We start from the raw sequence: 8,518 nt of genomic DNA, 5'->3' as shown, positions 1-8,518 counted from the left end.
ATTAAAATTTTTTTTCATTTTTTGCTGTTAATATATTAAAAGTCAGTTCAATTCCATACTATTTGTACAGTGTATCCGTAGGTCAGGGAAAACCTGGAAATCAGGGAAAAGTCAGCAAATTTGACTAATCGGGGAAAGTTAGGGATTTTTAAAAAAATCTTGTAAAGTCACGGAATTTCTATTAAAGGCACTTTCAATAACTGTGAAGGATAATACATTTGTTGTATCCCACGTGTAAAAAATGTTATGTTAAAAAAGGAACAAGATTAAGATTCTGGTATTTGAATATTAATGGTCAGGGATAATCAAAAATTAGTCAGAATAAAGAAAGGGAATGTTAAAAATTAATTTTCGTGCTATTCTGATCTAATATTCTCATTGGTAATGTATTGCTTCCTCCTGATTATTATACTTTTGGTTCAGAATTTTATTATTTGGTTGCCAATTCAACGATTTTATCAAAAAAGACATCTTTTTTATTTGAGATATCTACTATTAGATTATTCATTCAAAATTAATTTTTTGGGTCAAAAATTCAATTCTTTGAGTAAATATTGAACTATTTTTTACATTTTTGTGTTCGTTAAAAATTTATCTTTTTGGTTAAAAATTAATTTTTTCCATTGAAAATTTAACTATTCAAGCTTAAGATTCATTTTTCTTTATTGGTAATTTACCTCGCTGGTTGAGAATTTAACTACTATGTTTAAAACATATATTTTTTTTCTTAAAAGAAATTTTTTTCCTAAAAATGTACATATTCCATTTTTGATTCAAAAATAATTTTTTTAAGAACTATTGAACTGGCGGTGTAAAAGTTGTAACAATTTGTAAAAATTCATTGATTTTTTGGTTTTAATTTTTATTTTTCTGTTTGATCATTTTCCTACTTTGTTGAAATTTAATTTGTTTATTAAAAAATTTTTTTTGTACATGAAAATTGATATTTTTTTGTTAGAAAGTCGACTTTATTGGGTTGAAAATTCAATAATTTCGATGACGTTTTATTTCAGTTTTGAGTGAAACCTCCTTATTTGTTAAGGAATCGTCATTTTTGTTATAAAATTAAATTATTTAATTAAAAATGGATCGGCTTTATTAAAAAAAAAATTTTTGAATCTATTCATTTTTGGTTGAAAATGATTATTTTTTATTTATTAAAAATGTAACTATATTAATTAAAGATTCATTATTTCAGTTGAAAATTCATCAAAATTCATGTATTTTGTTACAAATTCGTCGTCTTTGTTAAGAATTTATCTTCATAGGCTACAAATTAAACTATTCTTACTATAATTATTTAACAAATTTTATTTGAAAGTTTCAACTCTTTTACTGAAATTTTGTTATTATGTTGAACATTGGTTTTTTTTTGTTTGAGTATCAACTATTTGATTTATTGTTGAAAATTTAACTGTTTTTAGTCGGACCTCTAATGTTTTTTCAATTTTGAAATTGAGTTTATGAAACACAGTTTTATTTTCAGTTTCTTTTTTACATTTCTTGTTTGAAAATTTGACTATTTATGTGAAAATTGATTTTTCTGTTAAGAAATGTCAGTATTGCGTTAAAAATTCGCCCTTTTAGATTTAAAATTCATCTTCTTTGTTAAAATTTGAGCTGTTTTCTAAAAAAATTTATTGATTCGTTAAAATGTAATTGTTTTTGGCTGAAGTTAAATCTTTTTTGTTTAAAATTTGATTATTTGGTTGAATATGATCTTTAATGGCTTAAAATTCTACAATTCTGATAGAAATTTATATATTTTTTAAATAAAAATTTTATTTTAATACAAAATTAGGTGTAAATTAGCTTAAAATTATATAACTCAGTCAAATTGGAACCAATCCTAATAAAAAAAACTCGTAATACACGAAATTAAACTCACTTCGAAATAAGCAGAACAATATTTTTAAAAAAATGTCATAAAATTGTTGTTAAAGTTAAAAAAATGACAAACTTCGAAACATTGTCGATTATAGCGTTGTGATTTTTCGCCCGGATAAAATTAACCATCACCAAAAAACCGTTTCTAGACCATAAAATCAGAGTTTGATACCGTATGAGAAATTTCGCATATGACTCTTTTTTATTCACAATTAAAACATTTTTGTCAGCAGATAATTTATAATGGTTTATTAACTGAATGTATTACTCCAGGAACAGATAAGAAGTGTTTCTGATCTTAGTAGAAGCTTGTTATATTTTTGTTTTACAGACATGCGGAACTTAATAAATGAAAACAAAGTTAGAACATAAAACGAGCAAAATGACAGTTTGACAGGTTCCATAAATTTTTAGTGCATTGTGAAGCTTGGCAGCTTAAGCCACTTTTTAAACATGAGAAATTTAAAAGTTTAATATAGCATGTATAAAAGTGTAACACTTTTTTTTCAAGGTAAACTAGCAGACTGTTTTATATACCACCTATAATATATTTAAAATTAAACAAATCTGTCCGCTAGGCGGGCACATTCTCATCGCGCGCTGCGCGCGCGGCTCGTAAGTTTACGCGCGCCTAGGGCGCGAAACTGTTGGTTCTCGCGCTTCGCGCTCGATGTTGTATTTATCTCGCGCTTCGCGCTCGGTCTTTATATTTTCGTACATTCTTGCGCAAACATTTTAAAATTAAGACTCAAAACATCCGCCACTGTAATTTTGTAATTGTGAATTCTCTTTCGTTAAAAGAGAGTTTGAGCGTACCTACGCCTACGGCACGCGACTGCTGGTAATCGCACTCCGCACTTGGCCTTTGCATTTTCCCCGCATTCGGGCACAGACCTTTTTAAAATCAAAGGTGAACGGATCGACAACTGTAATTTTGTGATTTTGAACTCTCTTTTGTTAAAGCTCCTTTGGCTTTAACTAACACATTCTCATCACGTATCTCGTGCTTCGCACTCGATTTTATCCAACATGTAAAGTTTTCTACATTATACACAACACTTTTATATCAATTATAATACATTTTTTGTGTAACTCTGCTTGGTATTACTTAATAAAAAATTAAAAAATAAAAATCAAATTGTATTTATCATGATTATTTTTGTATTTGTTTCTTATTTTGCTTTAAATTGTATTCTAAGCTGCTCTGGAACATGTATCATTTCAATAAATGTATATCATTACAATTCATAATATGCATAAAAATTGAATCATACTAATTCTTATTTCCTTGTTTTTATAATTTTTTATTTTTAATGTTGTTTTTTACGATCGAATAAAAAATACTGCACATCTGCTTTTTCCAAAAAGTTCATTTTTACATTTTTTATCTTACGTTTTACGATTAAAAGAAGATCTACTCGTTCAATCGAAAAATGATTAATAATAAATTTACAGATCTTTTTAGGCGAACAACTTTTGTCTGGTAATTTAAGTTCATACGTTGTGTCGTTTTTTCAAACAAATTTAATATTTTTATTTTGAATGATATTTTTTTACGACTAAAGCAAAAACTACGTGTCCTATCAAAAATTATAGCTCTTTTTTGGATGAACAATTTTTGTCTCATTTTTTTTCGTAGCTTATATCGAAAAGTGATTCATTATAAATTTGTAGTTCTTTCCAGGGCGCGTCATTTGAGCTTTTTCATTTTTTTCGTATCTTTCATAGTTTGACCAAAGAATGGAATTTTTGAATTTTTCATTATTTTTGGTACGATCAAATTTGGAATGTTCAACTTTTCGACCAGATTAAGAAAGTTGTTATTGTGGTCCTGTAGAGCTTTCAAAAAGCAAAGTTTTTTTCTCTTAGTGTTTATTTCGTATCATACGTTGTTTGGCTTAAACTGTTCATTTCAGTTTGTTTTTTTGGATTTTGAAAATGCTCTAACTGTGATAATTTTCTTTTTATAGGAAAAAGTCATGAAGATAAATTGTTAGAGTTTCAGAGTACTATAAACAACCGTACATAGAATTTTGAAATCTTGAAAAAAATGTGGTTTCAAAATTGTTTTGAACGATCCAATTTGAAATTTTCAACTTTTCAGCCAAATTGAAAAGGTTGTTATCATGATCTTGTAAAGCTTTCAAAAAGCAATGTTTTTCTTCTCCAGACTTTTTTTCGTATCATGCGTTGTTTGGCCTAAATTGTTCATTTTAGTTTTTTCTTTGGATTTCAAAAATGCAGTAATTTTTGATTTTGCGAAAAAAGTCAATAAGATAAATTGTTAAATTTTTTGAATACTATGAATAACATTACAGTAATTTTTAAATTTTAAAAAAAGTGGTCTCAAAAATATTCAAAATATGCCCACTTTTTGAATTTCCATCCAAAATGGCTCGGTAACGAACTTGACCTTTAGTTTAGGACACTAAACGAGTGTACCAAAGGGCAATCTAATCGATTACTTTTTTCAAAAGTTATCGTGTTCACAGGCAGACATACATACATACATACATACATACATACATACATACATACATACATACATACATACATACATACATACATACATACATACATACATACATACATACATACATGCATACATACATACATACATATACATACATACATACATACATACATACATACATACATACATACATACATACATACATACATACATACATACATACATACATACACAAATACATACATACATACATACATACATACATCATACATACATCAGACACATTCATAAAAATCTGTTTTTCGGATTCAGGGGGTCTCAAAACGTGGACATTTGACAAAAACTGGGGGGGGGGGTCAAATTTTACACAAATCTAATACCTTCTCTGATGAGAATGTAAAAACCTAAATAACGTAGTTTGTTCCTTTTTATTTTTAACAAATCAACGTTATTCATGCCCATTTTTAAGCATTAACAATAAAGATAACTGCAGAATTTGTAAGACGTGACTGTAATATGTTTTTCTCAAATAATTTTATGAATTAAATGAATTTAATAATTGAGTTTTTTGAAATTCAAAAGTCTCTTGTACTTTCTTATATCTGGCACCACAATTATAAATTATAAGTTAATATTAATAAAGAGTATCGACGCAAAAGGGCATAAATGAAGGGTGGCAGTTTATAAATAGATAACCAACAAAATTGGAAATTTTCAAAAGAGGTAGAAATGATTCTCTAAAATCAAAATCATTATTTAAAAATAAAATAAAAGTCCACTCTCGAGCTGCTGAATCTCCTGAAATACAAATTCCCTGAAGACGTATAAACAAAATAATGATCCTTTAACGAAAATATTTATGCGATGTTCAAGTTTTTTTATGCAATAAACTTATTTTTGATAAAACTATTGATTATCTACTTCTGTATTGCCACCATTTAATTTCCATTTTAAAAAAAATCCATTACCATGCACATTCTGTTCAAAAGATGTTTTGGAAATCAGAATTCTTTTCAAAATTTTAAATAATATTGGTTAAAAAAGGCGTTTTTAATAACATGTTTTCTATTTATTTTTCAATGAAAAATCTAGAAATGAAATTATTTGATTGTTTTTAATATTTGATCTAGTTTCCAAACTTTTCCCAGAATTTGCAAAAATATTTGTCTGGATAATATTTTTCGGAGAAAAAATAATTATCTCAAATTCATATTATATACGTAATTAAATGAGATTAATGTTCAATCATTTATACTAAGATTCTTATTTCATTTAAAAAACATAACATTTTGTAAAATTACAAAATTAAAATTCTGGGAAAACATTTCCCCAAATTAAAAATTAATTTAAGATCTTGTGTGCTAAATACCTAATAACTGTTTGTATGTTATTAGGGATTCAACTGTTTTGTAAAAAATACGTCTTTTCTTATTGTAAATTCATATCTTAGTATATCTTTTTCATATAAAAATTTATTGCTTGGTGGAAAATTAGACTTTTGTTTGAAATTTGATTGAATTTTTGAAAAATTATTTAGTTAGTAGAAAATGAATTTTTTTGTTGTAAATTTGTAGTGCCGAGAGGAAAATCGAACTGTTTTGTGATTTTTTGTTTAAATTCATCTTTTTTGGTTCTGTATTCAACTATTTTGTTAAAAAAATTGTATATTCTGGTTCACTTGAACTCGTAGAGAATTCGTTTATTTTTGTTCAAAATTAATTTTTTAGATTGAAAATGTAACTATTCCATTTTCGGTTCAAAACTTATCTTCGATATTTGAAAATGCGACTTTTAAGTTAAAAATTTAACTATTTAGATAAGAAATTCAACTATTTGGTATCGGGTTGAAAATTTAACTGTTTAAAAAAAATTGATGTATTTTATTAAAAATTCGTCTTTTACTGTAGAAAATTAATCTTTTTTTGAAAATTCATCTTTGTAGCTCTCGATTAAATTATTTTGTTAAAAAATCGTCTTATATTTTTTAGTTGAAAATTCATCTTTTTGATTTAATTTAACTAAAATAAAATTGGGTTATTTTTGTTAAAAATTTTTTTTTTTAACTGAAAATGCAACTTTCCGATTTTTGGTTGAAAACTTATCTTTTTTATTTGAGAATTCAACAGTTTGGTTGAAAATTCAATTACTTTGGTAATAAGTTTTACTATTTGGTTTAAAATTAAAGTGAGCATTAAAAAAGTAACTACTTGGTATGGAATTAACTTTTTTTGCCAATTCATAGTGTCAGGTGAAAAATGTAAATTTTTTGTGAAAATTCGATATATTTTGTTATGTTGTTGTTCAACTGTTTTATTGAAAATTCTTCTCTCATAATCAAAAATTACATATTTGATAAAAATTCATCCTTGTAGGTTTAAAATTCAACTATTTTGTTGAATCACATTTATGGTAAAAAATGTCGCTGTTTTGTTGAAAACTTGTCCTTTTAGATTGAAAATTCACCCTTTGCGGTAAAAATTTATCTTTTTTGTTTAAAAATACATTTTTATTTCTTTCCGATTTAAATTTAAAATCCAATTTCGTTGAAACACGAAATATCAAATCTTTCATTAAGATTTCATCTTTTTTTAGAACTAAACTATATTTGTTTATAATTTCAATTATTTTATTAAAAATGTAATTATTTTGTTGAAAATACTGTAAGGGGGTGGAAGGGGGGGTGGATCAAAAATATTCCAAAATTGTCAACGTAGCTTATAGATGACCCTTTACGTGATACATCTTCTTCAAAGTCAGAAATACCTCATCCAGAGGTCATTCAACGCAGAATTTTCTCAGCTTTCTAAACGTTTTTTTTATATGTCTAGTTTTATTTCCGACTGAGTTATCGCGTTTTAAGGTCATCAGTGATTTTCAGCACCGCTCGCGCTAACAGTGTAGATAATTTCCAGCGGTAGTTTAAAATCCTTCATATAAAAAACAGCTAACCTGCATTAGTAGTGAGCTTATCAGCGGCCATTTTTTAAATCACATAATAACACCTTGATTTAAAATTAAAATCTGCAGAAGTAAAAAAATAAATTCCTACGTTTATCCAGCATCGATTATTATTTCAATTGATTTTTTCACTATTACTTTTTCAATAACAGCTGTAACTAACCAGATCTTTTTAAGAATATGTTTTCTATTCAATACGTAAGATACGCAATAATTAAGTAAAATTAATAATATTCCTTACTGGATTATCATTCTGCTTTATATTCAAAATGTATTTAATTCATTTTTATTAATTAATATTTCAGATAGATTCAAAAGATCTCACAAACATTTCACAAACATTTTAACGTTTACCCGAAAATTTCAAAAATATTCCGAATAGTTCGCAAAGAACGCATTGTGAAACATTTCACAAAGGTTTCTATTTTTTAATAAAAATTTCAATGATTTCCTAATGACTTGACAGAGATTTCAAATATTTTTCAAAGTTTTTTAGAGAAATCGCAAAGATTTTACAAAGATTTCTCAAATATTTCCCAAAGATTTTAAAAACTTTGCAGTGTTTTGAATATTTCGCAAACATTTCGGACAGATTTAAAAGATTTCAAAAGATTACAATAACTTTTCAAAAATTTCACAAAGATTTCAAATATTTCGCAAAGATTTCGGATAAATTTTAAAGATTTCACAAAGACTTCTATTATTTCACAAATATTTCAGATAGTTTTTAAAGATTGAACAAAGATTTTAATGATCTCTTAATGGCGTTACAAATATACCAAATAATGCGCAAAGATTTTTCAAAAGTTAATCATTTCCCAAGAATTTCTAAGATTTCAGAACAATTTCAAATATTTCGTAAAGATTTCAGACATATTTCAAAAATGTCACAGACTTCTATTATTTTACAGAAATTTCAGATAGATCTCAAAAATTTGAATGATATTCTAATGATTTCACAAAGATTTCAAATATGTCGCAAAGAATTTCAGTTGATTCGCAAAGGTTTCAAAAGGATTTTAATGATTTCACAATTATTTGAAATATTTCGCAAATATTTTTAAAGAATTTGCAAAGATTTTGCAAAGATTTCCCAAAGATTTCCAAAATTTCACAATGATTTTAAGTCTTTTGCAAGGATTTCAGTTAGATTTAAAAGATTTCACAAAGACTTTTATTATTTCACAAAGATTTAAGATA

Source organism: Belonocnema kinseyi, chromosome 8 (genome assembly GCF_010883055.1).
Source record: "Belonocnema kinseyi isolate 2016_QV_RU_SX_M_011 chromosome 8, B_treatae_v1, whole genome shotgun sequence".
In the NCBI taxonomy this organism is placed as follows: domain Eukaryota; kingdom Metazoa; phylum Arthropoda; class Insecta; order Hymenoptera; family Cynipidae; genus Belonocnema; species Belonocnema kinseyi.
The sequence above is the reverse complement of the archived record's forward strand: the minus strand, read 5'-3'. Positions refer to the sequence as shown.